General features: G+C 37.0%; 2 protein-coding genes across 3 annotated transcripts in view; one reads left to right on the top strand and one right to left on the bottom strand.

The window, feature by feature from the left end:
* LOC106877312 (RNA exonuclease 4) overlaps nt 1–19707 on the bottom strand; it is an 84732-nt gene extending 65025 nt beyond the window's left edge. Inside the window, exon 1 of one of the 2 annotated variants that reach the window (XM_052978041.2) lies at nt 19520–19707. The gene's annotated coding sequence lies outside the window, so the exon portion shown is untranslated. Of the gene's footprint in view, nt 1–12243; nt 12382–19519 lie in introns of those variants that run through there. The other variant, XM_052978043.2, reaches the window with a different exon arrangement.
* The window catches only part of LOC106882024 (uncharacterized), a 43005-nt gene continuing 35279 nt past the window's right edge, over nt 14299–22024 (top strand). The window contains exon 1 of the mRNA XM_089345478.1: nt 14299–14540. The gene's annotated coding sequence lies outside the window, so the exon portion shown is untranslated. The remainder of the gene's footprint in view (nt 14541–22024) is intronic.

Here is a 22024-nt window from a genome sequence, read left to right as displayed (position 1 = left end):
TAAGTTTAATTACCAATAAACATCAGCTTGGATGATACTTTACTCAACTGACAGAGGAAGATGACCGACCAAACTGATTATGTAAACAGAATTCTGATTATTCAAAAGTGTTTGCTTGTCTCAAGCTCTGATTTTCTACCTATTCTTGTCGGAACCTTTGATATGGAGTATCGAAATTTTAATCCCTTTCACGCTTATAAAATGCCAAGCAGACTTAAAAATTTGTCATTACCGTTTTAGCCATGAGACCAAACTAATAGTTTGGTAACCCACTAAAATAAACATTAAAAATCGAAAGGAGAAAATAAACAGTTTTGCAAGTTTAACTCAGTGTTTATTGAACAGGAGAGGTGCGAAATTTAAGAAGCGACTTGTTAGAATATACACATCTGTGAGGAGACATAAACAAGAATAGCAAAAATCTACTATACCAAAAGAACTGGTAATACATATATTACAAGTATTCTATGAAGAGAACATAAGATTGCTGCATAATTCAACACGAATGTGAAACGACATTAAACACCATATAAGGTAAATGAAGGTTTCTGTAGGAATGCTAAGCCATATTCACTTAGTGAGTTTACATGTGCAAGGATGAATTATGATGTTTTCATCAGTGTTAGATGCAGTAAGAGCTGGTGGTGGTGATGAATTTCATTGTCCTAATGCAAAGAAAGTGAGCAATAGCTTCCTAGAGGCAAACGCAAGCTAGACTTCTTAAGCGGAGAAAAACTGATCTATTTAAAGAAATTGCTGGGCTCCATTGAAACTCCAAACAATGTGAAATATGGTCCACACCGAGATTACCAACTTGAACATCAAACTTTAAAAAGTAATTAACCATTTAATAGTTTTAGTAAATTTATACTGAAAAAGTTAGCATTATACCGTCCAGTATAAATAAAAGTCAACTTCAATATATTTTTGTGGTAAAAAACCTATTCTGACATTAAATGAGTCAACTTCTGGTACATCATTTTTCAACCCAAAATATTTCTAAAAAAATCTGGAAATAATCTACTTATGTAATTTATGCACAACACTAAAGTTTATTTTTGTCTTTGTGAGAAAAAGTGTGTAAATTAAATTAAATGGGTTTTTACAGTATATGTAACGGTATGGTTAAGGTGGAATCAGTGGTCACCAGTGTAACGGTTTGTGTTATGATATATGTTGGAGTTGGCAGTTAGCAATTGGGTACTTTTTTTTTTTTTTTATGTTGCCCACAAAGGGCTCAACATAGAAGGGACAAACAAGGACATACAAAGGGATTAATTCGATTACATCGACACCAGTACGCAACTGGTACTTAATTTATCGACCCCGAAATGATGAAAGGCAAAGTCGACCTCGGCGGAATTTGAACTCAGAACATAAAGACAGACGAAATACCGCTAAGCATTTCGCCAGGCCTGCTAACATTTCAGCCAGCTTGCTGCCTTATTGGGTACTTTTTGGTTATCTCATCCCCTTTAAAAAATTGGGTTATCTCCCTCAACTAAAAAAAATTGTTTAACCCTCAATAAAACAAAAAATGAAAAAAATTAATAAACATGAAAAGTGAAAAAAAAATTAAACATCTTATTGAATCTCTTTTACTCTTTACTCTTTTAGTCAAGCAAATCGACCCCAGGACTTATTCTTTGTAAGCCTAGTACTTATTCTATTGGTCTCTTTTGCCGAACTGCTAAGTTACAGGGACATAAACACACCAGCATCGGTTGTCAAGCAATGTTAGGGGGACAAACAGACACACACACATATAAATATATATATACATATATACGACGGGCTTCTTTCAGTTTCCGTCTACCAAATCCACTCACAAGGCTTTGGTCGGCCCGAGGCTATAGTAGAAGACACTTGCCCAACGTACCACAAAGTGGGACTGAACCCGGAACCATGTGGTTCGTAAGCAAGCTACTTACCACACAGCCACTCCTACGCCTATCTGATAACATTTTTATAACAAATCCTACCATTCCTATTGAGGAGGCCAAAAGTCAACAATGTGTTGAAGTATTGTATCAAAAGAATCTAAACCTTTTTAATCCAATCTCTTGTTGCCACATAAACTCAACTTTTTAGTGGGAAGATAACCCAATATTTGATTGGGGTGACATAACCAAAAAGTACCAGCGATTATTACGGGTGTTGCTTTTGCAGATGTGCAAGATGAATGAAGAACAGTTATCGAAGTTGTAAAGAAATATTTATTTACCATTACTTAAAACATAATGCCATGCCTCGAGGGGCAGGTGTGATATAATTGAAAGAGCATGTGAGGTTAAGGAAGTTAATTTAGGCCTGTATGTGTGTACACAGTTCTCATTGTAGTAGTAATCCACAGATAGTGATAGAATGATGTAGGAGAAAAGAAACTGAGCTAGTGAAAGTTATAAAGTCTAGGGAAGTTGTGTCTTACAGTTGGCTGATTGTAACCTTCTTTCTCCCTCTGGCGGTTTGTCTTCAGTGGCTACCTGCTTGTGGCCATGACTTTAGTCTCGATTCACTAATTTTGCCTTGGTTATAAATGCTAATTTTAGTATATATAACCATGCAAAACCAGTCAGAAAGAGAGAGATATTGTTGAGAACAATGAATTTCGTTGGGGGTCTGTTATCTCTATTCCAGCTTTTGATGAAGCAGAAGAGGTTACAAGGGTCAAGTGACAAAGACATTAGTCTGCTTAGCGAAGGCATCTGGAAAATGTAACTGCTGTCACTTACAGAAAAACTATTGTTTTACCATGAGAAAAGTGCTGTTAAACTGTTATGTAAAATTTGGCGATTGAGGATCAAATCCATGCCATGCCTGCATGAAGCCATAACACACACACACACACACACATATATATATATATATATATATATATATATATATATATGAGGGGGTACCCAAAAGTAATTGGAAAGGTTCTCTGTGGGACAACCCATTGTAGTTCAGGCTTCTGCTGCTAGAAGCCACTTGATGCAACCCTCAGGCATCAGTCTGCCGACTGGAACTATGTTGTGACGAAGCAAGCTTCTTACCAGAAAGGCATGCCTGTACCTATATTCATCATCATCATCATCGTTTAACGTCCGCTTTCCATGCTGGCATGGGTTGGACAGTTTGACTGAGAACTGGCAAGCCAGAAGGCTGTACCAAGCTCCAATCTGACCTGGCAGAGTTTCTACAGCTGGATGCCCTTCCTAACACCAACAACTCCAAGAGTGTAGTGGGTGCTTTTTACATGCCAGCACAAGGGCCAGTCTGGTGGTACAGGCATCAACCACACTTGCATGGTGCTTTTTATGTGCCACCGACACGAGAACCAGTCAGGTGGCATTCTCTGTACATACATACATATATATATATATATATATATCATCATCATCATATATATATATATATATATATATATATATATATATATATATATATATATATATATATATACATATATACACACACATATACATATATATACAATATAGAATTGTGATGAACTAGGAGTTCTTCACTAATATTATTAGCCTTGCATATCAACAGAGAGCTTGTAAAATTGCCCAGATTAATAATCTCTCACTAATAGCTCTGTTTGTGGCTGTGTGGTAAGAAGCTTGTTTCCCAACCACATGGTTCCGGGTTCAGTCCCACAGCATGACACCTTGGGCAGGTATCTTGTAGTATAGCCTCAGGCTGACGAAAGCCTTGTGAGTGAATTTGGTAGACGGAAACTGAAAGAAGCCCATTGTATAAACATATATATACATACATACATACATACATACATACATATATATATATATAACGGAAAAATTATACAAAATGTATAAATGGATGATGAGTAAAGCACCCAAAATGCCAATTCTGTAACAAGATTGTTTATTAATTTTTTTACATACATATTTTACCTGTGAATTTGTGTGTGTAAACTGAGAATACATACAATGAGCTTCTCTGCCCTAGGTGTACGGAAAACACTCGGTGAGAAATGGAAGAAAATTTGAAGAAAGAAGAAAAAGAAAAACATAATGATAATAACAACAACAATAATAATGCCCTGAAGCAGTGCCAGGCAGTGGCTTTCATGCCTTCTGATCGTAATCGATTGGAAGTGTTATCATGTATATGTTTTGTCTTGGCATAAAAGATGGGCTACAGCAAATATTCTGCTCAATACCACAGATTTGCTTGTGAGTTGCTTGACCTTAACCAGTTGAGCATGTCCCTTGGTGGCTGACGATATGTCAGCCTGGATGCAGTACCAGGCAGTGGCTCTCATGGCTTCTGATCTTAATTGATTGGAAGTGTTTTCATGTACATTGTTTTGTCTTGGCATAAAAAATGGGCTACAGCAAATATTCTGCTCAATACCACAGATTTGCTTGTGAGTTGCTTGACCTTAACCAGTTGAGCATGTCCCCTGGTGGCTGACGATATGTGCATCTCTGATCATGAGCAGAAGTAGTGGGGGAGCATCATAGCCATGTGTTGAAAGGAATTCTTTGGGGTTTTACCTCTGGAAACTTAAGTGTTTCATTCATCATCCTTTAACAAACCTTATTCAGGGACCTTTTGAGTGGGATGGGCTACTCGACCTGAAGAAAATTCTAACTGGGTCCCACCTGCAAGGTCATGCACTGTTTATATTGATATGCGATGACCATGTCATGCACATATGGTTGTGATGTACCCTTATCAGACGGGTAGTCATGATGGGTATACTGGGCTTCGTATATTTTACCCCAGTGTCACTTTGATGGCATGTACTGCTCTCTCACTCAATAATAATTATAATTATAATAATACATTCTTTATCAGCTACATTTAGAATAATATCTTTGACATGTATATACATATGTGGTATTTGTAACTTTATATCTAAGGCAATTAAGGACATGAAGACAGGGAAAGCCCCTGGGCCATCAGGAATCATTGCTGAGATGATTAAAATTTCTGATGGCGTAGGATACAGCTTAATCACCTGTATAGTTTATCAGGTTATTCAAGAAGGCACCATCCCTAATGACTGGTGTAATAGCATTATGATTAACAGCTACAAAGATAAAGGTGATGCGTTAGATAGAAACAATTACAGAGGTATTAAACTGCTAGACCAATTGATTAGAAATAGAATTAAACTAGGTGAAATGCATCTTCCTAGTGAGACAGCTGCAGGAAAAGTACTTGGCCAAAAGTAAGCCATTGTACTTAGCCTTTGTTGACCTGGAGAAAACTTTTGACATAGTTCCCTGCTCTGTTATATGGTGGTCTCTAAGGAAGTTAGAAGTAAAGGAGTGGCTTGTTAGAGCTGTCCAAGCCATACACAGTGGTGCATTCAGTAAAGTGGGAGTTGGCCATGAATACAGTGATGAATTCAGCATCCAGGTAGCGGTTCACCAGGGCTCAGTTCTCAGCCCACTCTTATTCATTATAGTCCTCCAAGTTATAACTGAGGAATTCAAGATTAGGTGCCTGTGGGAACTGCTATATGCTGATGACCTTGCACTTATCACAGAATCTTTAGAAGAATTGGAGAAGAAATTCCAGGTATGGAAACAAAACCTGGAATCAAAGGGCCTTAAAGTTAACCTAAGACAAAAGTGCTTGTTAGTAAGAAAGAAGATAAAACTTCCTTTCCGTCAGGTAAATGGCGCTTGTCAGTATGTAGGAAAGGAGTTGGAAGAAATTCCATTCGCTGCACCCAGTGTAAACTATGGACACATAAGAGGTGCAGTGGACTCACAGGTAGATTAACAGATAGAGTAGTCTTTGTATGTGGCAGATGAGCAGAAACAAAAAAATACTAAGAACACACAGTATTTAGATTCTCTCAAATGCCCTGGAGGCTCTCTTGATGTTGCAGAGAGTTTCTGTTACCTAGGTGACCAAATTAGAAATGGTGGAGGATGCTCTGAAAATATTGTTTCTAGAATAAGAATTGGGTGGAGGAAGTTCAGAGATCTATTACCTCTATTGGCAACAAGGACTCTCTCTCTCTCTCTCTCTCTCTCTCTCTCTCTCTCTCTCTCTCTCTCTCTCTTGGAGTGAAAGGTAGACTATATGATGCTTGTGTATGAATTGCTATACTCCATGATAGTGAGACATGGGTTCTAAATGCAGAAGACATGCGTAGACTGGAGAGAAATGAAGGCAGTGTGCTCCTTTGGAAATGCAAATGTATTGAGAGAAAAGTTGGGCATAAGAGGAATCAAATGTAGGATGCAAGAGAGAAGACTACGTTGGTTTGAACATGTGATGCGTATGAATGAGGACAGCTGCATAAAGAAGTGCTGATCACTGAAAGTGGAGGGTACTCATGGAAGAGGGAGACCCAGGAGGACATGGGATGAAGTGGTAAGGACCAAGCTCAGGAAGTTGGACCTCATGGAGGAAATGACAAATGGACCGAGATGTCTGGTCATATGAAGTTCTTGAGAAGACCCACCCATGTTAGTGAAACTGAGTTCTAGAAGTGCTGTGTGTCCCACCCACACTTAACAAGAAAACTTCTCACACACTCTGCCACAACAAACCAAACTACATCTCTATATCTCTTTTCTTCCTCACATTTCTGCATCATGTACTTTGATATATATATATATATATATATATATATATATATATATATATATATATATATATAGGCGCAGGAGTGGCTGTGTGGTAAGTAGTTTGCTTACGAACCACATGGTTCTGGATTCAGTCCCACTGCGTGGCATCTTATAAATTCAAATCATGATGAACGTAAATATATATATATATATAATAATAATAATAATAATAATAATTGATGAAGGAAACAGAAGATAGAAATCTTTATTCAGAACAACAATCGTTTCAACCCTTCCTGAAATTGTCTGCTATGGGTAGGATTTTGTGCATCTAATTGTGTTGCATCAATCTGTGCAGCTTGTATCACATCAGGTACATGCACAAAGAAGGGAATGTCCCACTAGATATACTGAGATGTCTTCGGCATGTTGTTCGTACTTGTTACACACTAATTGACATATATATATATATATATATATATATATATATATATATATATATATATATATATATATATATATATATATATAGGCATAGGAGTGGCTGTGTGGTAAGTAGTTTGCTTACGAACCACATGGTTCTGGATTCAGTCCCACTGCGTGGCATCTTGGGCAAGTGTCTTCTACTATAGCTTCGGGTCAACCAAAGCCTTGTGAGTGGATTTGGTAGACAGAAACTGAAAGAAGCCCATTGTATATATGTATATGCATGTGTGTGTATATGTTTGTGTGTTTGTGTTTGTCCCCCCAACATCGCTTGACAACTGATGCTGGTGTGTTTATGTCCCCCTAACTTAGCGGTTCGGCAAAAGTGACCGATAGCATAAGTACTAGGCTTAGAAAGAATAAGTCCTGGGGGCGATTTGCTCAACTAAAGGCGGTGCTCCAACATGGCCACAGTCAAATGACTGAAACAAGTAAAAGAGAGAGAGAGAGTAAAAAAATATTAATATATATAGTCAATTAAATGATTAAATAATATTAAAAAAATGAATAAATAAATGAATGAAAAGCGAAAAAAAAGAAAAAGACAAACTGGAAGACGGGTACAAGAAATATATTAGCTTGACACTTGGTGAAAGGAAAGTGTTTATGTCAGGTTGAGTAAAAAGTAAGCAATGTTTTGAACCATGAAGAATTTGTACTGGATTTTTGCAGTTTTGAATTTTTTTTAAACATGCTGATAAAAGATATTGACTTGCCCAAATGCATCAATAAACTAACATTGATATTTTTTCACCATTGTTACAATCATCCGAAATGGAACTGTCAAAGCACGATATTCAAGCAATTTTGCTATTCAACTTCAAAAAAGGACGTAAAGCAGCTGAAATTGCCCATCATATCAACGAAATGTTTAATGAGGAAATGACCAATGAGTAGTCGGCTTGTAAATGGTTTAAATGATTTCACAGTGGAGATCTGAGCTTTGATGATCATGAGCATAGTGGATGCCCATCTGTCATCGATGATGGTCAATTAAAGCTTGTCATTGAGGAAGATCCATGTAAAACCACTTGAGAATTGGCAAAAGAACTTCAAGTTAGCCAGAAAACTGCCTGCAACCATTTGCATGTGATGGGAAAATCAAAAAAGCTTGACAAATGAGTACCACACGATTTGAATGAAAATCAGAAAATGCGCAGATATGAAATTTGCTCATCACTTTCCGTAACCAGACCGATCCATTTCTTGACCATTTTGTAACTTGCAATGAAAAGTGGATTCTGTATAATAATAATAAAACGTTCTTCGCAGTGATTGAACCAACATGAAGCACCAAAAACATTCCCTAAACCCAAGCTCTTCAAAAAGAAGGTTATGGTGACTTCTTAAAACCTAGAAAAACCATTACTGCAGAAACACATTGCCATGAAATTGCCAAAATGAATAAAAAACTGTAACCCCTCCATCCCAGACTGGTCAACAGAAGAGGGCCAATCCTTCTTCATGACAATGCTCGACCACATGTTTAACTAATGACACTCCAAAAGTTGAGGGAACTTGGTTACGAAGTTCTTCCCCACCCAGCTTATTCCCCAAACCTGTCTCCTACTGACTACCACTTTTTCAAGCATCTTGATGGTTTCCTGCAAGAAAAGGAATTCAAAAATGAAACCAGATTTTTATGTTACTGAAATAAACAAACTTGTAACTTGTTGGCAAAAATATATTAAGTGTAATGGTACTTTGATGAATAAAATATCTGCATTATCAAAATGCCTTGTGATGAATTTCATATTTCAAAACGTTGCTTACTTTTTACTCAACCTGATATATATACACACAACACAAAAGAGTAAAGGTTTTAAGAGCAGACAGACACATTACGAGCATTCTGTTACAATAAACAACTTGAAGCAGTCTTTTTTCTGAAATATAGGCCAACTAAACTTTTTCCCCACATATTCATTTATTGTGGTACAAATAACTGTTGTTGACGGAAGTAATACAGAAAGATTTGTGTGGTAGTAAACAGACATAATGTACAAGCTGATGTTTAGTAACTCACAAATGCATGCATCATTGCTCATACACAAAGAGAGAGACACAGGTACATTACTGTATCTGTGTACAGGAAGAAAAATAGTTTTATTACTCTAAATATAGTACACTTCATATAATTAGATATAAAATTATAAATACCATTATATATATATATATATATATATATATATATATATATATATATATATATATATATATATATATGTGGCTGTGTGGTAAGTAGCTTGCTTACCAACCACATGGTTCCGGGTTCAGTCCCACTGCGTGGCATCTTGGGCAAGTGTCTTCTACTATAGCCTCGGGCCGACCAAAGCCTTGTGAGTGGATTTGGTAGACGGAAACTGAAAGAAGCCCGTCGTATATATGTATATATATATATATATGTGTTTGTGTGTCTGTGTTTGTTCTAGCATTGCTTGACAACCGGTGCTGGTGTGTTTAGGTCCCCGTAACTTAGCGGTTCGGCAAAAAGACCGATATAATAAGTACTAGGCTTACAAAGAATAAGTCCCGGGGTCGATTTGCTCGACTAAAGGTGGTGCTCCAGCATGGCCGCAGTCAAATGACTGAAACAAGTAAAAGAGTAAAAGAGTAAAAGAGAATATATATATATATATATACAACATGACAAAGATATTGTTCTAAATGTAGCCAATAAAGAATGTGTTGTTGTCGTTGTCGCCATCATCGCCACCGCCGCCGCCAACACCAGCGGCGTCGACAGCGTTGTTGGCGTCGTCATCATCATCATCATCATCATCATCATCTCTTTATCACAGGTTTTGTTAGAGCTCCTGGAGTCTTGTGTGTGTAGCGGGCTTACTACCTGTAGCCTACGGTGCCATGCCATCCATTCTTTTCAGCTATCTAATACTTTCCTGATTATTCTGGCCCTACCAAGGAGGCAAACCTTTTGTAACAGTTCTACTGGGCACTCTATTCAAATTTCCTTTATACTTTATTAGAAATTATTTTGAGTGAAAAAATGACGCAGTGACCTAACAAATTGTATTTAGAATATTAATTCCGATTCTTTAATCCAAGAAATTTGGAATTGTGTAAATGCATGAATTTTAAACATACGCACACACACACACAGAAAATCTGTGTTTTATAGATAAGATTATATACTTAAATATTAATTTTACCTATAAGGTAGGTTTTATATGCTGGGCACTGGTATAATCATTTCAATGATTATATCCTCAATTCAAATGTACGCACTCACATACACACTCACACATCGTCATCATCATTATTTAATAACTGCTCTCCATGCTGGCTTGAGTTAGATGGTTTGACTGGAACTAGCATGCCAGAGAGCTGCACTAGGTTCCAGTCTGATTTGGCATGGTTTCTACGGCTGGATGCCCTTCCCAACACCAACCACTCCAAGAACATAATGGGTGCTTCTTGTGTACCAGTTATGTGACACCAACATGAGCCTCGACTATGATTTCACTTGGCTTGACAAGTCTTTGCAAGCATGGCATATTGCCAAAGGTCTTGGTCACTTGTCATTGCCTCCATGAGGCCCAACATTCGAGGATCATGCTTCACTGCCTTGTGCCTTGACTTCCTGGGGTCTACCACTTCCACAGGTTCCTTCCAGTGAAAGTGTGGTACTTCTTTACACAGCTGTCCTCATCCATACACATCACATGACCATACCAATGCAGTCGTTTCTCTTGCACACCACATCTGATGCCTCTTGTGCCCAACTTCTCTCTCAAGACGGCTTACACTTTGTCGTATATGAACACTGGCATTGCACATCCAGCAAAGCATGCTAGTTTCTTTTCTTTTAAGCCTATGCATGTCCTAGGCAGTCACAGCCATGTTTCACCGCTGTGTAGAACAAAATAACAGAAAATATGTCAAAGTTTGCAAGGCAGCATCTCAATCCAGAACAGGTAATGTTTTCCAGATTGACGGATTGAGTTGCTGGCTCGAAATTTAATATAATTTTTTTTTTAAATGGTGGGTATGCACTCATATATAGATACACATCACAATTCTTTTGTGTATGTATGACTGTGCCCCCATCAGTTTAAAATTTTTTTTTTTATATTAAATTCTGACACAGTGATAATTTATGCCATCTGAAAGGTATTTGTAGAAAATTTCATTGAAAAATATTCATTTTTCTGAAAGTTGTGAAAAAAACAAAGTCGTGATTGGGGCACGCTTGTGTAGTTGTACCTCATTCCATACAAGGACATAGTATATGTTTTTACTGGGCATACCTACAAAAGCGTGCCCCGACTTCAAGCTAGGCATGCCTACATAAATGTGCCTCACCACTGAATTTGTCTCCACATAACTTTCATAATTATGAATGTTTGTTTTTTTTAAATAAAAATTTGTACAAATACGCTTCAGATGATGTAGATTACGATTATATCAGAATTTAGTATGATAAAATAAAATTGGTTAGCTCATACAGACACATAGTGATACACGTCACATACAGCTACAGATTAAAACTTGAAATTTCGAAGAAAAAGCTTGTGATGTCTGTCAGTGCGAGCCCATTAATTTATTACATTTTTTTAATATTTAATTCCAGTATAATCGTAATCTATATCATATGAAGCGTACTTGTGCATATCTTCAATAAAAAATACCAAAGCCTTGTGAGTGGATCTGGTGGACGGAAACTGAAAGAAGCCCGTCGTGTATATATATGTGTGTGTGTGTGTGTGTGTGTGATTGTGGGTCAGTTTTTGACCCCACAACATCGCTTGACAACCGATGCGTTTACGTCACCGTAACCTAGCTGTTCGGCTAAAGAACGATAGAATAAGTACTAGGCTTACAAAGAGTAAGTCTTGGGGTTGATTTGCTCGACTAAAGGCGACGCTCCAGCATGGCCGCAGTCAAATGACAAACAAGTAAAAGAATAATTACGAAATTTATGAAAACAGAAATTCAAGTTGGGCGGGCACATTTGTGTAGGTATGCCTTGTTCGGGGTTAGGGTACGTTTATGTAGGTTTGCTCAGCAAAACATTACAAAATCCTGCGTAATTACGAAATAAACTTTAACGTAGTAAGACATAACTACAGAAGTTGGGTGGGGCACGGTTGTGTAGGTATGCTTGTTATTGTTGCATTTAGAGGCGGATTGTTCCTCGAACAGAGTGACAGTTTTTTTTTGTTTTTTGTTTTTTTCAATAAATCGACCTTACCTGAAGTGAATCTAAACTATTACAACCACTTCTGAAGTTTTAAAGGTCATTTCTTGCGTTTCATCACCAAATAGGTCGTCATGTTGTATTCGCGGTTGGCGGGGAGGACACACGATCCGAACAACTGTATGACTCACACACAAATATCTACATACATGCATTCAGACACTAAAAGTCGTATTTTGAAACACACACATACATACACATGCTGACAGATACATAAACACGTACTTGAAAACATACACACACATACTCACATATACGTTGACAGACACATGAACACGCACACACAAGCTGATAGAGGAGCAACGTGCCCGTTGAAACATACACTGACACATACATATACATAGACACATTCATATGTATATATATATATATATATATATAGTGTAGTATATAGCCACTTAAGTGTGGCTGACCCCTAGGGGTGGATGTTACTGTTGCTTTTAGCCCCAGGAGGACATCTCCTCCAGCTGGCTTATCGACACACTACTGTGTCCTGTTTAGCTGGAGGAGATGTCCTCCTGGGGCTAAAAGCAACAGTAACATCCACCCCTAGGGGTCAGCCACACTTAAGTGGCAATATACTACACTTTATCGTGCAGTTACTGTTAATACTTCATTTAGAGAATTAACATTATATATATATATATATATATATATATATATATATATATATATATAAACACAGGCATAACTACACAAGTGTGCCCCTCCAGATTTTTGCTTCCTTATAACTTCCATAAGTTTTTATGGACTTTTCTACAAGTACGCTTCAGATGATGAACTGGAGGAGATGTCCTCCTGGGGCTAAAAGCAACAGTAACATCCACCCCTAGGGGTCAGCCACACTTAAGTGGCAATATACTACACTTTATCGTGCAGTTACTGTTAATACTTCATTTAGAGAATTAACATTATATATATATATATATATATATATATATATATATATATATATATATAAACACAGGCATAACTACACAAGTGTGCCCCTCCAGATTTTTGCTTCCTTATAACTTCCATAAGTTTTTATGGACTTTTCTACAAGTACGCTTCAGATGATGAACTGGAGGAGATGTCCTCCTGGGGCTAAAAGCAACAGTAACATCCACCCCTAGGGGTCAGCCACACTTAAGTGGCAATATACTACACTTTATCGTGCAGTTACTGTTAATACTTCATTTAGAGAATTAACATTATATATATATATATATATAAACACAGGCATAACTACACAAGTGTGCCCCTCCAGATTTTTGCTTCCTTATAACTTCCATAAGTTTTTATGGACTTTTCTACAAGTACGCTTCAGATGATGAAGTTTCCGATTATATCGAAATTTGTTGTAAAAAAAATTTTTTTTTCGAAGTGTAACGGCGGGGGTGGGGGGAAGATGAGGGACACGTGTCCCCTTCAAGAAAAGAAGTGCGCCCTTCTGGAGTTTCACCGTTTTTAAGGATATGATTAAAAAAATGGTCGATAGGCACACATATTTTCTGACATATATCACAATGTTTTTCCGAAATTTCAAGTTTTATTTTGCAGATACATGTGATGTGTAGGAGTCCACCAATCTTTTTACATATTAAACTCTGATAAAATCGTAATCTACACAATCTGGAAGGTATTTGTAGAAGATTTCATTAAGAAATACTCATTTTTCTGAACATTATGAGAAAATAAAGTCGGCACGTGAATTTTCCGAAAACTTTTCTCACCACCTTCGGAAAATTTTTTTTTTTTTCACAACAAATTCTGATATAATTTGAATCTACACCATCTGAAGCGTGTCTAGAAAATTTCGGGAGAAGGCAGTCGTGTTGATACGTCGAAACAGACGTATACACACACAAAGCTATCAGACGGTGACATACATACATGCATATACATACATACATATACACGTACATATACACACTGTACATATAAACTCACGCACATATACACACTGTACAGGATACCCTCTCACATATTCACTCCCACACACGCAGTAAATGATTCATACTGCACACCCATTCATACACACTCACTCTTTCTCTCTCTCTCTCTCTCTCTCTCTTACATAAAAAGCTCGCCTCTCTTTCACACAATGTTTCAGTTAAAGTAATAAACAACTTCGAGATAGCCACAGATTTGAAACCTTAATTCGCTCCCCAGTCATTTGTGCTTCAGGAATTACTTGCTTCTGCTTGCATTGGCCGTAACAAATAAGGGTTTAATTACAAACCAGAACATTGATTAATTGTTTTAATTAATCAAGGATTTGAAAAATTACAGACGATTAATAAGCAGAAGTAAGTTATTGCATCCGTCTATATTAATTTGTTGTAATTATATACATGTTTTCGCTGTAGTGGTTAGTCGTTGTTTAACCCCAGGTAGTCCTGATCCAACAGATCTATGATGTAAGATATTCCGAACGTGACCATCCCGTCTTTTATTCAAACATACCGTACCAAGGACTATTTTTATCTATCTATTGAATAATATAGCAGTTTGTATTTGTGACTATAATTGTCGTTTGGTCCCAGGTCAGTCCTGAGCCAACAGACTTATGATGTAAGACGTTCCGGACCTGAGCATCCCATCGGTTAATGTTTGATGAAAACATTAACCTCCCACTAATGATAGTAACTATCATTAGTGGGGCAAAAGTAAAGGATACGCACACACGGTCCTAAATTCTCACTATATATGTGTGAGTGTGCCACATATATATGTATGTATGTATGTATATATATATATATATATATATATATATATATATATATATATATATATATATACGACGGTCTTCTTTCAGTTTCCGTCTACCAAATCCACTCAAGGCTTTGATCGGCCCGAGGCTATTGTAGAAGACACTTGCCCAAGGTGCCACGCAGTGGGAATGAACCCGGAACCATGTGGTTGGTAAGCAAGCTACTTACCACACAGCCACTCCTGTGAATTTTTTATTATATATGTATGTGTAAGTGTATATGTAGGGACTCAATCGGTTTTAGGCTCAAGAAAGTGAAACTTTGTACGGTAAGGTATTGGCATATATGTGTGTGTATGTAGACACACACACACACACACATGGGTGGAGCAAAATGAGTAATTTCTGGGTTTTTTTTTATTGTTTCTTCATACTTTCTCACTTCTTTCAGTCACATGACTGCGGTCATGCTGGAGCACCGCCTTTAGTCGACCCCAAGACTTATTCTTTGTAAGCCTAGTACTAATTCTGTCGGTTCTTTTGCCGAACCGCTAAGTTACGGGGACCACACACACACATATATATATATACGACGGGCTTCTTTCAGTTTCCGACTACCAAATCCACTCACAAGGCTTTGGTCAGCCTGAGGCTATAGTAGAAGACACTTGCCCAAGGTGCCACGCAGTGGGACTGAACCCGGGACCATGTGGTTCGTAAGCAAGCTACATACCATACACCCACTCCTGCGCCTAATACAGTTCTATATTTAAGAGATGGGGAATAATGTATATTATTTACATTTGATGGATGTTTGTCCCCATCTTGTTTGTTGTTAACACAACGTTTCAGCTGATATACCCAAGACACCTGATGAAGGCTGGAGGGTATATCAGCCGAAACGTTGTGTTAACAACAAACAAGATATAATTCTTCCTATGTATTCGAAATCATTAAATTGTAAGGATTGCGTCATTATTTTGTACTGATGCATTGGTCAGTATAGTTGTTGAAGTTCAGAGAGTCTGAAACATAGGCGGTAGGGCCTCTTTTTTCAAGAAATTTTCGTCTGGAGAGTGCTCAGCTACCTTCACGTTAGTTTCACAAGCAGGTTGTTTCTGTTGATCGGATCAACTGGAACACCCATCGTCGTAACCGACGGATTGCGAGTGTGTATATATATATATATATATATATATATATATATATATATATATATATATATATATATATATATATATATATATGAGGAGTTGGTGACCCTCTGTGTTTGTTTTCCGTTCGTCTGTACATTTAGTATGTTTTTCAACTTGATCTTCTATGTCTCTTTTCTGTTTGTTTGCTTAATACTATACGTTTCTTGATTTCTGAATACACACACACACACACATATATATATTTCAATAATAATAATAATAAAAAGATAAAATTAATTAATTAATTAACAGTTAATACTTTTACCAAGTAGTTCAATACGTTACAATAACCTTTTTAGGTAAAATTATACGAATATTCTATAATTATAAACATAATTATAATCAGGGGTCAGCTAATTGCTTCGCCAGGCTCCGGATTTAGAAATAGGAGTTACAATACTTTTTCCGCTACCATAAATATTTTAACTCCTTTTTCTAAATTCGGTGCCTGGCGTAGCAATTAGCTGACCCCTGATTATAATTATAGAATATTTATATATATATATAGGCGAACACACACACATACATTTATATACTTACACACATCCATATACATACATGCATACATATATATTTCGTTTCTTTATGTGAATTCGTGTGTTGAGGCATGCTTTATGGTGTCTGGGGAGAGTCATTCTCTTTTAGTGCCTTATTATTTAACACTCACCGGTTCGATTAAATAAGTAAATGAGTGGAAATCGAACCGGTGAGTGTGTTAAGTAATAAGGCACTAAAAGAGATTGACACTCTCCAGACACAATTATATATATGTGTGTGTGTGTGTAAATATATATAGGCTTGTTTTGTTTGTGCTTTTCCCTCCGGTTTTTTGTTCTATGTGTGCCATAAATATCGCCATCCATTTTAGAGAAAAATTTGTAGTTTAGAATCAGTAGTTCTTTGACTGCTGTTTCTGAATTTTCAGTATGTTGGAGAAGCAACTCAATTGCTAATCCCTTATATTTATGATGATATATATATATATATATATATATATAGTTTTTAAAAAAAACATAAATCCGAAGAAGAAGCACACTCTAAGATGTAGAACAGTTAATATTTTAATGGGGGAGGCCGGTTTATGGAATTACCTTGGGTTTCCCGTCCATAAGGGGTTCGGCCTTAAGGCGCATCATCGGGTCCCGAAACCTATTGGCCCGAGACCTCAGGCTGTGATGATTCGAAAACACAACACCGAATAACCTAATGGTATATCTTTTATACCTCCCTGATGAGTTTTGCCCAATATAATGTGTTAATAATTGCTATTTTAATCTTTAGGCTTAATTGAAACAGCTGTAAGAGAGTATGTTGGATTTTTGCAGATAATAATTTTTTAAAAATTTCTATTAAATGCTATATCTCCATTTTCTTAATTTTCTTTTGAATAACTATAAACCATGATTTATATTTAGACCTATCATTTTATGAATATTATTCACAACAAATATTAGGTAATGACCCAGTAATTCATTGGATATTACTATCCCTTAATGAGGCTAATTTAACTTCTAATTGAATATATATCTTATTTTCTTTCTCTTTTCTCTAAATTACATTTGACATTAAATCTATTAACGGTTTTTTAAAAAGAAAACTTGCTAGCGTTCCCCTTCATCATATACACGGTAATCACATTCGGTTAAAATGGCTTATAGATGTGTTTTGTTTCTCTTTTTTTCCCCTGATGAGATGATTGCATTGTTTTACATCATTTTTATTCTCTCCCGAATGATCTTAATGCTTTCTTCGAAAATGTTGGAAGTGTAAATGATTTGAATAACACCTTCGTTTGACTCCATTTCTTAATTTATCCATGTTATGCGAAAACATTTCATTTAACCCTGGAATTTCTACCTTTATAAGTAGGCTGTGACATCCTTGACACTTATGTGAATTTTTGCTACCCTGATAACTATTTATTTTTTCCTTGTTATGTACACATTGAAAAAATACACACACACACACACACACACACACATATATATATATATATATATATATATATATATATATATATATATATATATATATGCACACACACACACTCAGGGTTGGCCAAAAGTCACCCGACAGTAAATCAAAATTCCATAATTACTATCTGTAATTCTGTATTGACTCGCTCGAGAAGGACTTCAGTTTGAACAATTTTCATGATGTTTCATGTTTAGGATGCTTTTATTAAATTCATTCAGTTGTTAAAAATGAATAAATCTTAGAATTAAATGGCTTTGATTTACTGTCAGGTGACTTTTAGCCAACCCTGTGTATATATATATATATATGTCTCCAAGCAATACATGTCTCAGGGCCTGAATATTGCTTGGAGACACAAAGCACACTATACAAATCTGCCTAATCTCAGTAGATATATAAAATTTAACAGACAAATTATTAAAAATAAGAGCTATTAATTTTTTTTTTGCATATATATATATATATATATATATATATATATATATATATATATATATATATATATATATATGTATGTATATATATATATGTGTGTGTGTGTATAATTTACAGAAAGCCAAAGGCGAAGTCCTTCGTTTCGCTATTTCATCATCATCGTTTTTAACAATAATTCTGGAAATTCCCAATTCTGGGGAAATTGCATCTTAAGGCTGTGAGCTGGCAGAATTGTTAACATGTCGGCCGTAATGCTGAGCGGCATTTTTTTCTGACTCCTTACGTTCTAAGTTCAAATATTGCTGGGATCGATTTTGCTTTTCAATTTTTTCGGGGTCTATAAAACAAGTGCGAAATTACGTAAGACCTACATTTAAGAAAAAGCAATCGATCGGTTTTTGTCTCTGTGAACTGATAGTATTTGTTCGGCAAGTTCCGTATAAAATTTTTATTTCTTTAATGTTTATTTTCTTGCAGCTGAACAGTGAAAAACATGACTTCTACAGTGACACACACTCACACACATATATAGATACACACATACATAGAAATGAAAGACAATGAATGTGTGTGTGAGTGCGACCGTGCTTTTCAGTGTTCGACAGCAAACAAATAAACATTAAAGTAATAAAACATTTAGACGGAACTTGTCGAACAAATACTTTCATTTCTCGGAGACCATGGCAATATAAATAAATAATAATCTGGTGAAAATCTGAAAAACTTCAAAAGTTTAAAATGATCCACATACACACATGCACGATGTGGGCATAACTACAGGGTTTCCCCCCCCCCCAGACTTTGAGAGGTCATAACTTTCAGAAAAATGAATTTTTTTTAATACATTAAAAAAATTCATTTTTCTGAAAGTTATGACCTCCCAAAGTCTGGGGGGTAAAACCCTGTAGTTATCCCAGCACGATGTACCCATTTGTTGATAGATATAGATATGTTAAAATTCACTTACCAATACACTTACGTAGATATGTACACACACGTGGTGGATAGTTTCGCCAAATTGAGTCCTTGAGTCTTAAATTCTTGTTATATACTTCGGTTCTTTAAGTGGGTATATATGTGTGTGTGTGTGTGTGTGTGTTTCTTCGACTTGACGTACAACAGCCACAAACGTCGGTCAACGGTCGTACAAAAACGAAATTAATTTTTCTGAAGAAAATGAAACTAAATTGAGGTAGAAATCGGAAATGACAACAACGACACATCAAAATTCCTAAAAACATGTTTAATATCAGATGGTTGGGCTTCCTACGTGCTCATAAAGTTGAATTTGTTAATCATTCTCTAAATTTCGTTGATCTAAAATCGATGCACGAACTAGAGAAGAAACTCGGGCGAAATAATGTGAAAATAATGATGTTGTTGGCACTCCGTCGCTTGCGACGTCGAGGGTTCCAGTTGATCCGATCAACGGAGCAGCCTGCTCATGAAATTAACGTGCAAGTGGCTGAGTACTCCACAGACACCCTTATCTCGGAGATATTACAGGCACAACAGAAACAGGAAGTAAGAGTGAGAGAAAGTTGTGGTGGAAGAGTACAGCAGGGTTCGCCACCATCCCCTGCCGGAGCCTCGTGGAGCTTTAGGTGTTTTCGCTCAATAAACACTCACAACGCCCGGTCTGGGAATCAAAACCGCGATCCTATGACCGCGAGTCCGCTGCCCTAACCACTGGGCCATTGCACCTCCACGGAAATAGCGATATATTGACATCATATTTTCATAAGCATATGTGGCGAAACAAATTCAGAGATCGTGAAAAACTATTTATGAATCTCATTTCGGTCATGAATAGGTGATATATTTTGCCTTAAATGTGAATATTTTCATCTCATATAAAATATGTACGATTTCCATGTTATATTAAATCTATTTAATGATAATATTCTTTTATTCTTTTACTTGTTTCAGTCATTTGACTGCTGCTATGTGGGGTATTCATAAGTAGGTTGGTTACACCCACTAGCATAGGCCATGGGCCATGGTCTCATTTGGCTTGTCGGGTCTTCTCAAGCACAACATATCTCCAAAGGTCTCAGTCACTAGTCATTGCCTCAGTAAGGCCCAATGTTCAAAGGCCGTGCTTCTTTCAGTCTCCGTCTACCAAATCCACTCACAAGGTGTTGGTGGCACGCAGTGGGACTGAACCCGGAACCATGTGGTTGGGAAGCAAGTTTCTTATCACACAGCCATGCCTGTGCTTATGTTTATATTATTTTACAGTTGCAAAACTGTAAAATAATATAATAATAATCTGATCTGGCAACTGTAAGATAATATAAGTAAATATTGATGCTAAGGATGGAGTCATAGTGAATCCATCAACACCATCCCTACGGATGTGTTGCTGTTATTTATGTATGCATGTATGCTGACCAAATCCTTGTGAGTGGATGTGGTAGACAAAAACCAACAGAAGCCTGTCATATAGATGTCTATATGTGTTTGTCCTCCGCCTCTGCTTGACAACTGGTGTTGGTTTGTTTACATCTCTGTAACTTAGAAGCCATTAGAACAAGTACCAGGATTTAAAAAAGAAAACAAGTATTGGGGGTCGATGCGTTTGGCTAAATGCTCTTCATGAGAGCACCCTCAGCAAGGCCACAGTCCAAATGATTGAAACGAGTAAAAGATAAAAGATACCAATATATATTTAGATAGATACCCCTTGGGTCGTGAATGACCATAGAATTGCACATAGAAAGTTCTTCTCCAAGGCACAAGTCCAGGCAAGGTTGTTTATAGAAAACCAGCAGTCGCCCATGCATACCAGCTGCCTGTATCTTTGTGTCCCCCACCAGCATTTGGCAACCAGTGTTAGGGTGCTTACATCCCGATAACTTAGCACTAAGGCGAAAGAAATCAATAGAATAAGTACCTGACTTTAAAAAATAGAATATATACACACACACATATTAGGTATGGTAATGCAAACAGGAAAACAGAACTTAAAATATGTATATGTGTATATTTTTATTAAATATATCATCATCATCATCATTTAACGTCTGCTTTCTATGCTGGCATGGGTTGGACAGTTTGACTGAGGTCTAGCAAGCCAGGAGGCTGCACAATGCTCCAGTCTAATCTGGCAATGATCTGGATGCCCTTCCTAATGCCAACCAAATTCGGATAGTGCATTTTACATGCCACTGGAACGGGAGCCAGTCAAGGGGCACTGGCATTGATCATGTTCAGATGGTGCATTTTATGTGCCACCAGCATGGGAGCCAGTCAGGGGACACAGGCATCAACCACGTTCAGATAGTGCATTTTACATGCCACTGGAACGGTGCATTTTACATGCCACTGGCATTGACCATGTTTGGATGGTGCTTTTTACATGTCACTGGCACAAGAACCAGTCAAGGGGCACTAGCATTGATCATGTTCAGATGGTGCATTTTATGTGCCACCAGCATGGAAGCTGGTCGGGCGGCACTAGCCACGGATA

This window comes from Octopus bimaculoides, chromosome 29 (assembly GCF_046866305.1).
Source record: "Octopus bimaculoides isolate indiv1 chromosome 29, ASM4686630v1, whole genome shotgun sequence".
Taxonomy (NCBI): Eukaryota; Metazoa; Mollusca; class Cephalopoda; order Octopoda; family Octopodidae; genus Octopus; species Octopus bimaculoides.
The sequence above is the reverse complement of the archived record's forward strand: the minus strand, read 5'-3'. Positions and strand labels throughout refer to the sequence as shown.